Source organism: Tamandua tetradactyla, chromosome 2 (genome assembly GCF_023851605.1).
Source record: "Tamandua tetradactyla isolate mTamTet1 chromosome 2, mTamTet1.pri, whole genome shotgun sequence".
Lineage (NCBI taxonomy): Eukaryota > Metazoa > Chordata > Mammalia > Pilosa > Myrmecophagidae > Tamandua > Tamandua tetradactyla.
The window spans coordinates 111,710,192-111,727,525 of record NC_135328.1 but is presented as its reverse complement, the minus strand read 5'-3'; positions in this window follow the sequence as shown (position 1 = coordinate 111,727,525).

Genomic DNA, 17,334 nt, shown 5'->3' with positions numbered 1-17,334 from the left:
ATGGGGTTTATTCATAACACAGTTCACATTCCATATACTGTGGTCCTAAATACCACATACAAAAACAATTTTTGAGAGTGATGTCTTACTTCTAAGAAATACTCCAGCCAAATTACATCTGTATTGCTAGAAAAGTAGACTGGTATATTTTTATTCTGTTTGTGAGAGTCCACAAGTACATGAATTTTGACAATGGTCTTAAAACATAAAAGTGGACAAATTTTACCTAAGTTTGCTTTTTTTTTTTTTTTAATGAAACAACTTCAGACAACTTGAAATACCCTTGCTGGTGAAATGTTAATGAGACTTCTTGGTACCAAGAATCATTTTGAAAATTTTCCCACTTTCAAGGACTCTTTTCTTCCTAAGTGCTAGTCCCAAATAGCAAATGGAAAATTCATAGTATCAGAAAGGTTAGATTATTTATTTTATCACCCTTATTATAGGAACTCTAAGAAAAATAGTTTAACAATTGCCCATTTATAAATGTGAAGGTTTAAAAGAAAACACAGAGTTAGGATTTCAAGTCAGGGAAAATTTTCATAAGCAATAACATTAGTCAAAATATGTTTGCATTCACAGCTGGTGGAAATGTGTGTGGTAGAACATCTGAGACAAGAACATGCATTCAAGCCACACATACATTGCACATTTTCAGTCAAAAGTAAAAACATCTATAAATCAAGTTGAATATTTATGGTTTTAAAGTTACTAGAAAGTAATTTCTCAGAAGCTATCCCAGTTGCTGCTGTAGAGAATGTTTTGAACTATTTTGTCGTTGTTAAAATCAATGCCTTGATTTGTTCCAAGGAATAATATTTATTCCCGAAAAAATGTTTCTTCTTGTCATTTTTCCAAAACTCCTAAGTACCAAAAGCCCTTTTAGAAGCTGTTTTCTTTTGGGATTCTCACCGAGCCACCTACTCATTGGAGAAAAACTACTTCTACACCAAAACCAAATAAAGCCAATTAAGAAACACTGTGGCTGGATGATTGGTCTCAAGTCTAGAAGCTTATGGTTTAGTCTAGCATAACCACAGATTTGTTCAGAGGCCTAAATAAAGATAGCTTTCTTTGCAACATAGCATTGATCTGATTTTATAGTACAGTACCCTTCCCAAACTTCATGAGCTATCTGGATCCCTACACAATTTTCTTTTAACCACCCAGGGAAGGTAGCTGGTATTTATTCATTAGTATTTGTAATGTACTTCAGATTCCACTAGGGAAAGAGACTGGATATAAAATACAGAAAGTATGGGTGTTTATTTAAGAAGCTTATAAAACTGTTTTCATTTCAAGTGGTTTCCTTTCTTTTTTTTCCTCCTTTTTTTTTGACAAATTTCCTCTGCCCATATGGATGTTTTAAAGCTCTTGCTTTATTTTTATTATGTTACCCCACTAGTTAATATTTATTTTCTTAAAATGTTTGTGTGGTCTGTAGATGGGCCTCAAATTTTTATGGAAACAAATTCAAAATTAATCTTCTGATTCCAGGTACATAGGCTGATCTGCAGTTAGGCCAAAGTGAATGATAAAATGAATGGAATGAAAAGTTTTTTTATCTGGATCACGAAAACCCAAGAAATAAGACTTTGTTTAAAAATGAGGAGAAAATGAATAAAATAAATTATTGAGGGCAATGCAATGGCTCAGTGGCAGAATTCTCGCCTGCCATGCTGTAGACCCAATTCAATTCCCAGAGCCTGCCCATGCCAAAAAAAAAATATATATATATATATATATTGAACGGAATGTCTACCATAGAAAAATCTATCTCAGAACAAGAATTGTCACCTCATCATATTCATTACCAAGGTCTACAATATGTTTGGGCCTTCGTGTGGCTGAAATAAGAATTGGAAACTGTTAGTTTGCTAGCAGCCTGAGTGCGATATACCAAAACTGGAATGGCTTTTTAAAAAGATATTTTAATAAATTGCAAGTTTAAAGTTCTAAGGAAGTGAAAGTGTCCAAATTAAGGCACCAACAAGAGGTTACCTTCAATCAAGAAAGGCTGATACTGTCAGGAACAGCTCTGTCAGCTGGATGGTCATGTGGCTGGCATCTGCTGGTCCCTTGCCCCTGGCCTCTGTTACTTTCAGTCCCTGTCCGTGTGGGTTTCTTCACTTTGTTTGTCTGGGGCTGGGCTTCATCTCTCGGCTTTCCTTGGCTCTCTTCAGGTTCTGACTTGCTTAACATATGGGAAGGCACGTGGCAATGACTGTTGAGCTCTAAGCATCTCCATACATCCGTGTCTCTGCTCTCTCTGTCAGCCCTGAAGTTTCTGTTGGCTCTCTTTCTGTCAGCACGGTCATTTTTGACTCTCTCCAAAATTTTTCTTCTTTTAACAGATTCCAGTAAACTAATCAAGACCCACCTGGAATCGGTGGAGTCACATCTCCTTGTAATCAAAAGGTTATACTCACAATTGGGTGTGTCACATCTCCCTGGAGATAATTTTATCAAAGTTTCCAACCTACAGTGTTAAATCAGGATAAAAAGAAACCTTTGTTCCCACAAGACTGGATCAGGATTAAAACATAGGTTCTCTAGGGTACATAATGCTTTCAAACCGGTATAGAAACCATAAGAGTATTTAGTTAAATGCATACAGAGTAAGTGTTTACATATATGTCCACTCTCACACACACCTAAAAGTAAACAGACAGACCCCCCCACACCAAATAATATCCTATTAGTTAATTGTCATCATAAAATAAATATACCTCAGTTATTGGAGGAGTTGACATAGTTCTAGCCTCTTACAATGCCAGTATATCAGGTCCATAGGGCATGTCAAGGAATAGCTAAACACACACACACACACACACACACACACACACACACACACACACACACACACACACCTCTGAGGTCATGGTTACCTTTTGATCAGCGCTTTTGCAAAGTATCCAAAACCCTGAGAGAAACCATAAAGTTTAAGAAACGTTTGTAGGTCTGACACACTTCCAAGCTTCCTGGTAGGAATACTTTGTGTTCTTTTCCATCCTGCCGGAGGAGAGCAGTGGTTTATGGACAGGCTCCTAGGCAATTAGCATTCCATAATTCAAATTAATAACCTCATAAAACACTGCAGATTATGTACTTGGTTTTTTTAGCCTATAACCAAAGTACTATTCCGATAGCAATTTTGAAATTTCTTGGAATTCATCCCAGGCTTGCTAAAAACAATTTTTTTAAAGTTAGACATTTGAAATTAAAAAAAAGAAATTGAGGTTTTTAAAAAACTTGCAATTAGATTTTCAGATTAATAGGGCATGGAAACTTTTTGCTTTCAATGGTTTTACCTTGCTGGGAAGTGGGAAGGTCATTATTCTCACGCTGACCATTTCTAAGTAGGGGAAAGGGAAATGGCAGGACAGGAACACCGTTTCATTTTACCATGTTCTTGTTATGCTTCATCACATTGTCTAGTGAAATGAATAAATAGACTAGGTTTTGGGTTTCATATGTTAGACTCATATTTTATATTTTTCCATACTTTTAATTTAATAGGGTGAACCTTTCCATTAGAAGATGGGTCTCATGAAAAGAAATGCTATTACGGAACTGTGTGGAAGTTTAATTCTCACTCAATTTAAAAAGAATACTTGGGAGAATAGTACATTGAAGCCCAGGAAAATGATGAGTTGGGGTCCCTTTTAAACGGAGAAGCAAAATATTTGAGAAGTGGTATCTCTGGGGCAAATCAAAATAGTGGGAAATCGGGTTGCAGACTTCGCATAAGTGACTGCTCTGCCCTACTCTGAGACTTCCTGCCTTTCTTTAATGACCATTTGTTTTTCTTGAGGTGAAAAAGGAAGGGGAACTGGAGGCAGAGGGAGGAGGAGGGCTTTGGCTCAAGTAGGACAAGGCCCCCAAAGAGGGATGCTTTTAAGGATTTCTCATAGTATCCCAACAAGGAAAATGTCAAGTCTGCTACTGACATAAAGGCTTCCATTCTAGTCTTAGCTCTTACCTCCTGTGATAGTTAGATTCAGTTGTCAACTTGGCCAGGTGAAGATACCTAGATATACTGCTGTGGACATGAGCCAATGGAATGTGAACCTCATCTATTGCTGATTATATCTGCAGTCAGTTGGGAGATGTGCCTCCTACAATGAATGATCTTTGAGTTAATTGGCTGGTGCTTAAATGAGAGAGCACAATGTAGCACAGCCCAAGCAGCTCAGCATACCTCATCTCAGCACTCACAGCTCAGCCCAGGCCTTTGGAGATGCAGAAAGAAGTCACCCCATGGAAAGTTGTTGGAACCCAGAGGCCTGGAGAGAAGGCCAGCAGAGACCATTCTGTGCCTTTCCACATAAGAGAGAACCTCAGTTGAAAGTTAGCTGCCTTTCCTCTGAAGAACTAACAAAATAAATCCCCTTTTATTGAAAGCGAATCCTTCTCTGGTGTGTTGCATTCCGGCAGCTAGCAAACTAGAACACCTCCCAAAGGTCCTTACACTTTAGCAACCAGAAAAATCACCTGGAGGGCATATTAAACACAGTTTGAAGCCCCCCCCCCCCCCCAGAGTTTCTGATTCTGTAGGTCTGGGGTAGAGATCAAAACTTTGCATTTCTGGCAAGTTCCCAGATAGTGCTAATGCTGCTGATCTTGAATCCCACGCATTGAGACCCACTGACTCAGAGAGTCCTTATAGAGGATGAAATGGCTCCAAGTAGGGAAAAGGCATATACACAAACAAATATGAATAAATTAGGTTCTGCTCATAAATTAGTTGGGTATGTAAGCATAACTGAAGAGTGTAGCTCTAAAGGTTTGGTTAACTTTCACTTGCAGGAAGACATATCCATTTATCCTAATGTCTAAATCTTCATTTCCCCTAATGTCCAACTCTGAATCGTTAGCTTCGCAAAGCTATTTCTATTCTCAGTTGGCATGCTGGAGGTGAGGATTATTGAAAGAGCCAGTTGCAAAGCCATCTAGTGATATTAGTTGTCTAGAAATCTTGTTAATGTGGTTGATGTTGTCTGAATAACACAGATCTGAATGAAAGGATAAGAACCAACCTGTGGAAAAGCAGGCAGCACAACTATCAAGTCTGGGCTCTTGATAGTAAGCAACAGCTGTTTCAATGAATGAGTTCCAGTGTTTCCTGTGATTCTTCTTTTGGTTAAGAAGAAAATTCCAGGGAGAACATGTCCAATTCATCCAGCTTTGCTTATGTGTCCACTTGCTTCTTCAGCTGGGTGACCAGAATACCTTGATTTATAAATATATTGGACAATGTGCACTGGGAGAAAATAATTATCCTCCAAAGAATGGAGTGTTTTCATGAAAAGAAGAGGAGATAAGGTCCTAGGTGGCACCTATATCCAGCAAATCCTTTGTCAGGCTTCTGCTGAGTTTAAAAGCTTTCTTCTAAAGGACAACTCTGAGTGCTGTCCTAGAACCACTAAGCTGGAAAACAGTGGAGAATAACCTCGCTAGGATTTTCTTTTAGTAATGAAAATGATGATTCCCACACTAGGCCCTCCAAAGAAGATATGGGATTCCATAGGAGATTTTTAGTGTTTTTAAAACCTAATCAAGATTATGCATTTGCCCTCAGAACTGAAGTGTCAGGTTTCTTTTGCATGGCTGCAAATATATACACACTCAGTATAAAAGCACTTTTTAGCTCCTCATATTAAGAAACTGTAATATGCAGTTAAAACTGTCTGAATTTAAAATCTAGTAAATGAAGTAATTAGATTTTAAACATATATTTCAGTAAATTAAAACATTGAAAGCCTGGGCTATGCACCTGCCTGGTTGAAGTGTGGTGGAGATAACATGAAAGTTTTGGGTGATTAATGGTTATCATCACTGGTTAAGCCACGTCAGGAGAATGGCTGACCAGTCTCTTGATACCAGAGTTAAAAATTCCAGCTTTTTTAAAGGTCATTCCAGAGCTTTATAAAAGGTATTTTTCTTTTTTGTTGGCAAAAATGTCTCCACAGTACATTAAGTTAAATCCCTCTTTTGAGCCTTCTCTGAACATTAACAGCAACTAGTTGCTAAAACCCTAATATAACCATTCAGATGCTTGAAGATAGCAGCTGTTTCCTTTGTTTCTGGATTGACAGTGTTGATACTTTTAATTGATCTTTATAAGATACATTTTATATTACCTATATCACTTGTTTGCTGATTTCAGGTGTTCTAGTTCACTAGTTGCTAGAATGTGATATACCAGAAATGGAATAGCTTTTCATTCCATTTAATTTAATAATTAAATTTAATAAGTTGTAAATTTACAATTCTACGAACGTGAAATCATCCAAATTAAAGCAAGGCTATAGAAATGTCCCATCTAAGGCATCCAGGGAAAAATACCTTGGTTCAAGAAGGCTGGTGATGTTCAGGATTTCTCTCTCAACTGGAAGGGCACATGGTGAACATGGCAATGTCTACTAGCTTTCTCTCCGGGTTTCTTGTTTCATGAAGCTCCACCAGGGGTGTTTTCCTTCTTCATCTCCAAAGGTCTCTGGCTATGTGGGCTCTGGGATTCTCGTAGCTCCATCTCTTCCCCAAATATTTCCTCTTTTAAAGGATTCCAGTAAACTAATCAAGACCCACCTGGAATAGGTGGAGTCAGATATCCCTGTAATCAAAAGTTAATACCTATAATTGGGTGAATCACAGCTCTGTGGAGATAACCTAATCAAGTTTCCAACCTGCAGTGCTGAATAGGGAGTAAAAGAAACAGCTACCTCCCTAAACTGGATCAGGATTAAAACATGGCTTTTCTAGGCTACATAATCCTTTCAAACCAGCACATCAGGGTTCTCTCAAGTTTCCCGAAGACAGGGTCCCAAATGTTCTCTTTCTTGCTGATTCTCTAAATAGACCCAAACTGTTTATCAGTCGCATGGTAGCACAGATGTAAAAAACCAGCCATTACTGACAGCCCCTGCTTCTGCTGACTCTGACTTTTCCACAGACTCTCATCTCTGTATGCACCTTTTCCTGACAGTTACTAACTTAATGTCCATTGCAGTCTTCACATTTTAGTCCCCTCTTCTGTCTCAGGCTCTTTATGGTTTGATGGCCCACTTGAAGTCGGTTTTCTGGCTTACTCATCTTAGCCTTCCCCTTCAACCTCAAATTTCTCAAGCTCATCTCCATTTTGGAGCACTTGCAACCACAGAATGAATGTACACCCTCTATCTGCATTGACATCCACAGAGCTGTACCATGCTATTCTATCCCTCCCATGCTTGAGACCAAGGAACGCGCTGCCTAGAAAGGGTCTTCCCTTTCTAGTAGACAGGATTGTATATTTCTCTGCTTTACTGTATCCCAGAGTGCTTCCAAACTGGCATTTAAAAAAAGTGCTACTGAGGGTGCACAGGTGGTTCAGTGGTAGAATGCTCGCCTTCCATGTGGGAGACCCGGGTTCGAATCCCAGATCATGCAACACCACTCCCCCCCCAAAAAATTGCTACCACTTATTGATTACTTAACCTGCATCAGGCACTGTACCAAGCATTTTTCATAAATGAGCTAATTTAATCTCGAAAAGTCAACCCTATGGGCCAATATGTTCTTCTTACCTGAGATATTAAAAACTGATGCACAGACCGATTAAGTAACTTCACCAAACTCATTTGTTTAGTAATCACTGAACTCTGATTCCCATTCAAGACTGCTTTAGCACTTATGCTTTAAAGCAAAGCTATTTCAGATCCACGATGCTTTTTTTTTATTCAATAACTTTTAACTTCCAACATTTATTTAAAGCTGACATTTGAAAACCACCGTTCACAGGGGAGAAAGACTGAGTCTTGGTCACTGTGACAAGCTGAGTAGAAATACATGGAAAGCACACATTTTTAAGATGATTAAATAATGCAAAATTTCTGAAGTTTTTCTGCAAAATAGACTGAAAATAAGAGTAAAATATGTTCTGGGTGTTCTGGATGACTCAGATGATAATAGCACTCATATTTTATTTTAATGATTCTTTCAAATTTTGCATTCCGCCCAATATTATATTTGTGCTTGCTTTAATATAAATTATTTATGTGTTTAAATGTCAGTGCTCACAGTTAGAGGAATTATTTTCTATATTTCTTAGTTGTTGCATAATATACTGTTGCACCAGTTTATGAATTTTAAAAATGAAATAGACCTGAAATGAGGAAAATTCCATGACCAGGAAATATATCTTGGTATTACAGGCAAAAACGTGTGTACAGATATTTGCATAAATCCAAATCACAACTCTTTTCTTTTACTGATATGTATTATATTGTAATAATCATTGAGGTAAACTTCACAGAATATTTCCAAAGAGATGGTTCGAAGTACTATATATAAAGACTGCTGTTGCTGGAAATTTTATGAATTCTTTGTACATTTGAGTTATATGATGGGGCTGATAGTTTTTCCCTACACTGGACTTTTTCTTTTACTATCTCTGGCATATCCTTATAAGAGGACTCTTTTCAGTGAAAAAAGAGGCATGATGATGTTATTTTTATCTTTAACAAAACATTATAAACATCATTTGTTTTAATTGAACTAAAATGTTCAAATATGTCCTCATCCCCACAAGCAAGTTTCCTAATCCAGCTCTCCATGTTCATTTTAATTGCAGTGATTCTGTCATATGCAGTAAAACCCTGGACAGTTTCTTCTTGAAATTACTGATTGAGATTTTTTAGCCATGAAAATATAGCTGCTAGATAAGCCAATTTTGTTAAACATCCTTTATCACTGAGGACGAAAGAGAATTAATATTATCCACATGTTAACTTGTTGGAAGTCTTAATTCCCCTTGTCCATAAAGAAAATAATCATTGAAAACATAGTTAAAACACTAGGATTCTTCTGCTGCACATCTCGGTTGCAATTTTCCAGATTCAGAAGAGTTCATCTGTGCAGTAAGTTTTCAAAGTCACTTCCTATTATTTTTGTTTTTTTTTCTTAACAAGTTATTCAAATCATTGGGCTTTTTTTTTTTTTAAGTAAAAGTTTCCATTTTCACCACACCATTGAACACCCTGATAAAATCAGGAAGCATATTGTTTGAGGTGAGTATTCTTGGTGAGTGGTACAGTGGCTGCTGGGTCATTCAGAATGAATGATGTCCTTGATGCATTTTACCACCGCCAGAGTTTCATATGGGCACCTTTTTTCAGCTTGACTGCCTCTTTTTGATCTAAAATAGATTTAGCCATGCCTATAGCACAAGCTCCATCAAGTATTCTCCTGTTACACAAGCTTCATCTTTTAAAATACTTTTGAAAATGACCTTGAATTTAACTTTGAAAGATAGTTTATTTGCCCATCTGCGTTTTTATTGAGTTACTTCTATCAAGTCTTCTTTCATTTTGCTTAAAAAAATTTCCAGCATTTATTCTTCAAATTGTGCTAATTGAATTTTAAATGGTGCTGCAAAAGTGATGATCTCAGACCATTTTGTCTCAAGGTTTTCTAGCAAAAAAAGGCCCAGATTGAGGTTTCCCAGGATTAGATGCATTATAGTAAAACCCCATATCTTCAATAAACATAAAAATATATTTTATTTTGCTGATGCTTACTACTTAACAGGTAGCATTGATTTTCTTAAGTGTGAAAATCATTATTGGGAATCTCAGGAACATCAGGTTTTGATCAACCCTCAATACCTACTGTCTTTTTCGTTTTTTAATAATCTTGAAAAAATTCGCATGTTTCAAGTGTCTGGTGAAAGCTTTCTGTTTTAATCAAATAATTCATATGCATGTCTCAATATAATTTAAAATTACTACCCTCTTAAGAGAAATCAAAGATGACGCTGCAAATAATAAAAATAAACTTTTATGATTATTTTGTGATATGTGGAGCTCACTGTGGTGAAAATTATAACTGCATTTAATTGTGTCTGTGTAAATACAGCCACCCCATAGACTGAAATACTTAGTTTTGTGTTTTTCATTTCCCACTTGCTTATTTTTGACCTTTCTGGGACCTTTTTTAGTGAGAGGCATCCACATTTCTTCCAGAGGATTTTTTTTTTCAACACTGGGATTTAAAAAAGCTCTCAAAGTTCAGTTTGTTTTGTTTTAACATCTGGAACACGGTGTTTGAGATTCAAAAGGGGAAGCCTGAAGGAAACAAGTGTTCAATCTGTGTCAGTGGAATTCGGAAAAGAAGAAGACTCAAGGATTCTACCTCCGAGGGCGATGTGGCGTGATTGGGCTGGGGGGAAAAAAGGGGAGAAGCCAAAGGTGGGAAAGGATCAGTCCACGGGCAACCGTGGGGGAGGATCCGGGTCAGCTCCAGGAAGCTGTCAATAGGCTCCACAAATTCCTATGGATTGTTTACAGCGCTTTGAGAAAAACACTGGTTTCCATCCTGTGGGGTGCGCACTTTTCAAGCACAATAGCTAGGCTGCCACTTGTGGGTATCCAGCAGAGGGCAGTTTACCTACTCTGAAACTTGGCTGAGCCCTGATCAATCTGCCCTTCTAGACACATGTTCAGCCAGTCCCCCCTTTAGCAGCTCAGATAAATAGAGAGTAAGGGCATTTAACAACTAAAGAAACATAGACGAGTATAAAAGGCAAAGTATGTGGGAGGAAATTTTTAAATTGTGGAATCTATCCTCATTACATAAAACATTTTATTGAATGTTGTAGTGACAGTAAGAGCCAATGTCTGCGTCTGTGTGTATTATCAAAAGCAAGAAAGCCAAATCCGGGGTTGTAGGCTAACACACTATTCTATAAAATAAAAAGAGTGCGCCTAAATGGGTTACCAATGAGAATTCCTGGCAAATCTCTAGGTTGCAACTGCTCCACTTGGACAGACAATCAGCTTGGGGAACCAGTGACATCAGCAAAGTCTGCTTTTGTCACAGCAGAGTTCCCAGTTCATGATGTGAATGGCATGCTGGGTTTCCAATTATCACAAAATGACTAGATTTCCCATTCAGTCGCAGCATACTAAACCATTCTACTTGCCGGGCCTTCATGGAAAAGCGGAAGATTAGCTGACATGGAATATACCTACTGCTGATTTCTGTGTAAAAATGCAACAAACATCTTTAAGACATCATCAACAACAAAAATGAAACCAAAGTATTCTTACCCAACTTTGGGTTAAAAATAATGTTCTAAATTCATAAAAGGTGCTTCTTTATGGGTGTATATCTCATTTTAGAATGTAACACCAGTTCGTACACATGCCCCAATTTAAGAAAGACTCTTTTTCAGTTTCATGGCATCAATACAATTTGTGGAGAGTATGTGTAAGTTAAATTGGAAGTATTTGTATAGGTGTCTTGAGTAGAAATATATATTTTAAGGCATTTTCACCAAGCAAAAGTCTAAAACGTTTAACATAAATCTCATTTGAAATTGAATGTTATTTGGACAGGATTCATGACTGATGACAGAAAAATAAATAGATCACATGATTTTTCCAGTCCATAAATTGTCAAGTCAATAGCCCTGTTCCTTAACCTTGGGTACCCATTGCTTCTTTGATTTATTTAGTTCCTTGCGTGTATTAATTCTGCTCATATTTTACTGTCCTATTAAAATGCCGTCTTCACCAAAGAGACTTCCTTGACCCCTCTGGCTACAAGTAATTATTCACGCCTCTATTTTTCTATGGAATGTTATTTGGTATTTTTCACATACCACATTCCTTTCTAATTCACATTTTATGTATTTATATGTAGCCTGAGTAAAGGGACTTAAGGGTAGGGGCAATATACTTGGGAAGAGAGACAGTACTGATTTTGTATCCTCCATATAGGTGCGATAGCAAAGGTTTTCTGTAAAGGACCTGATAAGTACATATTTTAGGTCATATGTTGTCTCTGTCCCAGATTTTCCATGTTTTAACAGCCCTTTATAAACGTAAAGAACATCCTTAGCTTATGCCTCTACAAAAACAAGTTATCACCAAAATTTGGCCAATGGGTTATAATTTTCTAACATTTGCTTCAGTGTATTAAGCAGTGTACTTAATAGTAAATAAATATTTGGGATGTTAATAAAAAATAATAAATAATAACTATTAAGTGATATCCTAGCTATCATGGTTACTCTCAGTGTCAACTCGTCTAGGCTGTAGTACCCAGTTTTTAATCAAACACTAATCTGTAGTTACTGAGAAGGTATTGTATAGATGTGGTTAATGTCTGCAATCAGTTGATTTTAAGTGAAAGTTGCCCTTGATAAGGTGGACTGGCTTCACCCAATCACTTGAAAGTGTTAAGAGTGACAACTCATATTTCCAGAGAGGATGAAATTCTTCCTCAAGACATCAATATAAACTTCTGCCTGAATTTCCAGCCTCCTGGCCTGACCTGCATATTTTAGACTTGCCAGCCCTGAGAATCAGGTGAGTCATTCCTTAAAATAAATCTTTTAATAATATATGTATGTATGTATTATTATTATATTAATATATAATTACATAACTATATAAAATACCATAATACATACGATTTATATATATATCGTATAAACACTGTTGTTCTGTTTCTCTGAACTATGACATATACTGCATTATTCAACAATGCACCTTTTCTAATTAGCATGTGTCAGAAGAATAAAACAGTTGCACCTCCATTAAACAAATTTACTAGGTTATCTTCTTTCTCCCAGAAACTGCTTAGTCATAAAACACATAAAATTGACATTCTTTAACCACTCAATTTTAGTTAATTGTTATTAACTAAATATTAGTTAATATAAATAACTAATTTATTTATTGTTATTCTCCCTGGATGTGTGGGAATAACAGATACTCTCAAAAAGCCATAGTCTGTGTGCATAAAAAGAGTTGGGCAGTGTCTTTTCATAATAAGCCTATATGTATTTAATCAAGTTAGAGCAGAATAACAAAAAATATGAACCAAAGCAAAGTGAAGGAACTAAGGATAAAAGTCTGTGAGTTCTTGAATCACGAATCCATTACTAACTATTCACTGAGTCATTCCTCCTATGTGAGGTGTCATAGTCAGATTCATGTGTCAACTTTGCCAGGTGGTAGTGCCAAGTTGTCTGGTGGAGCAAGTGCTGGCCTGTCTGTTGCTATGATGACATTTCATGGACTTAAATCATGACCACATTGGCGGCATCTACAGCTGATTGCATTTGCAGTCAGCTAAGGGGAGTGTCTTCTGTAATGAGTGATACTTCATCTAATCACCAGAAGGTTTTTAAGAAGATTCAGAAGAGACAATCACTCTTCCTGCTTCAGCCATCCAGCCTCTCCTGAGAGTTCATTGAGGATCTTCACTGGCACTGCCAGTTCGCAGCCTGCCCTATACATCTTAGACTCTTACATCCTCATGGCTGTGTGAGATACTTTTATAAATTTTATATTTACAGATATCTCCTGATGATTCTGTTTCTCTAGAGAACCCTAGCTAATACAGATGGGAAGTAATATGAATGCTTCCACTTAAGATGTAGAAAGCCATGATAGAAAGTCAGTCTTTCTCATCAATGAAAGTCGAGATAATCTAAGAAACTGTAACTTTTTTGAACTTATCTGAGACCTGAGGTTGTAACACAGTGAGGCAACTGAACTGCAAAGAGAAACAGGCCCTTGGAGGAAATACAAGAAACAGAAACTCTTTTACCATTGGAAGAGCAGAGGAGGATGAGGTGACTACCATAGAAGTGGGTGGGAAGAAATCAACTAAAATATTAATTTATTCTTAAAGGCCAAGTGTGGGCTAAGTCTACCAATTTAGAGCATGTAACAGCACACACATATTCATTCACAAGATTTACTTCAAGGGCCTCCACTGAGTGGTCTTGAGAAATGTTAGAGGCAAAGAAGATGAATGGAGAGAACCCTTCTGTTGCTGCACATATACAGAAAGTCATTGCTTCCCGGGACAGAGGTGTAACATATCACCCACTTTCCAGTATCTTCATTTTATAAGAAATGAAAGACTTAAACCTCTTGGAAAGGGACAAAAAAAACCTCTGTTGTCCCCAGGACCATGGGTGAGGGGTAGAAGCAAAACTCCTCTGCCACTTGGGAAGGGTAGGAACCCTCCTTCTTTTCTAAACAAATCAAACAAAAATTAATTGCTTCTAGTAAAAGCCTTCTGCTTCTGCTTTAAGAAAGTCTCCTGAAAAAATAATCCTGCAACAATACAAAGCTGATTCTTCTAATACTGGGAGATGGGTTCAAAACTCTCCCCTGCCCTAGACCCTCCAGATACAAGGTAGAGTTTGGTTGCTGTGGTGGTTTGAAAGTGTATGTACCACAGAATAGCATGTTCTTAAATCCAATCAAGATTTAAGATTTAAGATTTAAGATTTCTGTGGGTCTGGACCCAATCAAGTAGGACCTTTCCATGAGGCTACTTCTGTTAAGGTGTGACCCGTTTCATTCAGAATGTGTCTTAATCCTCTTATTGGAAACTTTTGTGAACAGAAGGAAGACAACGAGAGAAAGCCATGGAAGCAAGAAGCTGAAAACAATGAAAACTAGAAGAGAAGGGAGAGACCAGCAGACACCACCATATGCCTTACCATGTGGCAGATGAACCAAGGGTCACTGGCAGTGGGTCTTTGGGAAGAAAACATCATTTTGATGATTCCTTGATTTGAACATTTTCTCAGCCTCAAACCATAAACTCATAAAGTCCCATTGTTCAAGCTGAACTATTTCATGGCATTTGCTTGAAGCAGCCTAGTAAACTCAAAACAGTTGCCATGGTGAGTAAGGGACAGGAACACTGAGAAATTCCTACCCCCCAAGAGCCCAGGCTCAAGGCCTTGTATAGTGTTAAACTAGAACAAAAGAAACAGAGATCTTTCCAAGCTAGCACCGTGTATCTAAAGCTGACATACATAAAACTAACAAGTCTACTGTGGGTAAGAAGTAAGAGGGTGGATTGGTGAATTATAATCTGTGGACCAAATCCAGCCAGCAGCCTGGTTTTACAAAGCCTGGGAGCAGTTAATGGCATTTACATTTTAAAGAGTTGTAAAACCAAAACAAAGAAGGGCATGGGAGAGAGAACTTATGTGGTCAGCAAATCCGTATTATTCACTGTGTGGCCCTTTACAGAAAAAATGTGCTGACCCTTGGACAAGAGCAGGGAGAGAGACTCCCTCAGTTGTACAATTGTACAAAGACTTCTAAAAGATGAGGCTGAAAACTCTTACAGCCGATGAGGCCCCACTTTAAGTACTTTAATGTAAGCAAGTACTGAAAAATTTAAAGTCTATGACACACTGAGAGTAATAATGATAACACCAAAATCATAAAACACATAAAATTACATCACCGAGTCAACTGCTTACTAGGTTGGCCCAACACCTGCACATTAAGAGTCTAGAAAAAGAGGTATGCCCATTTCCAGTACAAAAGTTATTGACTGTTGCCTAAGAGAAACAAATGTACATCTCCCCCCAAAAAGTAAAGTAGATGCCCGATTTGAAAACATTAAACTTCCCATTTTTGTTTTGTTTTATTCTTCATGGTTCAAACAGAAGGTATTTGCTATATAGATGCGGTCAACAACATACTATTTAGACTATTTTGTAGCATATATGTGCTCTAGATTCAAATACTATCATTATTTTATATTACATCTAACAAAGACACTACACTTTGTAATACAATTGAGTTGATGACAGAATTAAAATGAATTCACAATGTCATGAGTCACAGATATCACTAATTAAGGAATTCCTTTCAGAGATTGGCATCAATGATAAAGGCAGAGTAGAGAACTCCAAAACTTGGTCCTTCCAATAAAGAAGGGATTAGACTGTCAAAAACTGTCAGGAAGAATCAAGATTTGGGGAACTGAAGAATATAATTTAAAACAATAAATGTCCATGTAAATGATTAATAAAGTAAGAAATTTGGCTAGAGAATGCTATTGCATTTCAACTTACTGACTGCAATCCTGCGTTCTCCAGTTCCAAGCCAGACAAAGTGATGTTGGCCCACCCTCCAACTTCTTGATGGTTCCAATAGAAATAGTCATCCTATTCTCTAATTACTTTGGTAGTGTGTCTTGATCTGTCTGATAGCTACCTAAGTGATCAGTCCAGATGTTTGCAAAGATTTAAAAAATTAATAATACAATGATTATTAATACAATGTCTACATGACACTCATTTTAATTCCGAAGTCAGAAGTAAATAGAAAGAGAACAAATGGATAAAGATAGTAACCAAAAGAAAAAAATCGTTAGCTAAACAAGACTGTGATGGCTTTACAGATAAGAGACAAAATTAAAAGTTTTTAAAAGAGACAAAGGACATTACATATCGATAGTATTGAGAAAAAGTCAATCTATCCATAAGATATATGAGTTAAAAACATATATCCACCTAACAGAACCCAAATTACATGAATCAAAAATTGACAGATTTAAAGAGAGAAATAGAGAGTTTTATAATAATAGTGGGAGATATTTTGAAATTGTACTTTGATGTCTCCCACTATTCACAATTAAATACATAACAGGGCATAGCTTCACGCTGTCATGTCACTATAAAACCAGGTCTAAAGAGGAAATTAGAGAGGTCTCACCATTCTCCAGACTCAGCTCCCATTACTAATTCAGTTTTCAACACTAAAATTAAAGAAAATACATGCATTTGTACTATGAGATATCAAGAAAAATATGCATTTCAATACATTTATTTAAATATCAAAGTAATTTTTGAGTGGAAGGTGGCAGAAAAAACACCTAGAACCACTTAATAAATAAATAGTTGCTAACATTATAATTTAAAGCCAAATACAGTATTCCTGCTCCATAATTTTGCAAGGATAGTTCTTTGCTTACAGCTGTAGTTGTACAGATTTTAATGTTAGCTCTTATTTTCTTTATATGTGTATTAGTCATACAAATGATCACTTTAAAGGTAAATGGAAAGAGTTATGGAAACTATGAGGTTAATTCTGAAACAAACCTGATTAACTACAAATAGGAATATCATAATTGAAAGGAAATAATTATGAAAATCTAGCTATGTGGGTTTGGAATTTTTCCTCTATATAGGGTGCATTTTGGTTCTATGCAAAGAATATCAATTAACTAGTGAAGTCTTAGATATAGAAATAGCTTTCCTATTTATAATTTTTATATTTATAATAAAGGTTGTTAAAATACCACACTAATCTAAAAAGTCAACTTATCAAGGCAGATTGTTTATATATATTGCTCAATTACCTAGATTAGAACTAGAGAATACAGATTAAATGGAAAATGGAACTCTGAGGGATAGTCCCTATTTTAATTTCCTAGGCTGCTCAAACATATTAAAAAAAAAAGTTATTTACTTCAGTCCCTCTTATTCTTTGACATGCAATGTCCAAAGTTCAAGAAATA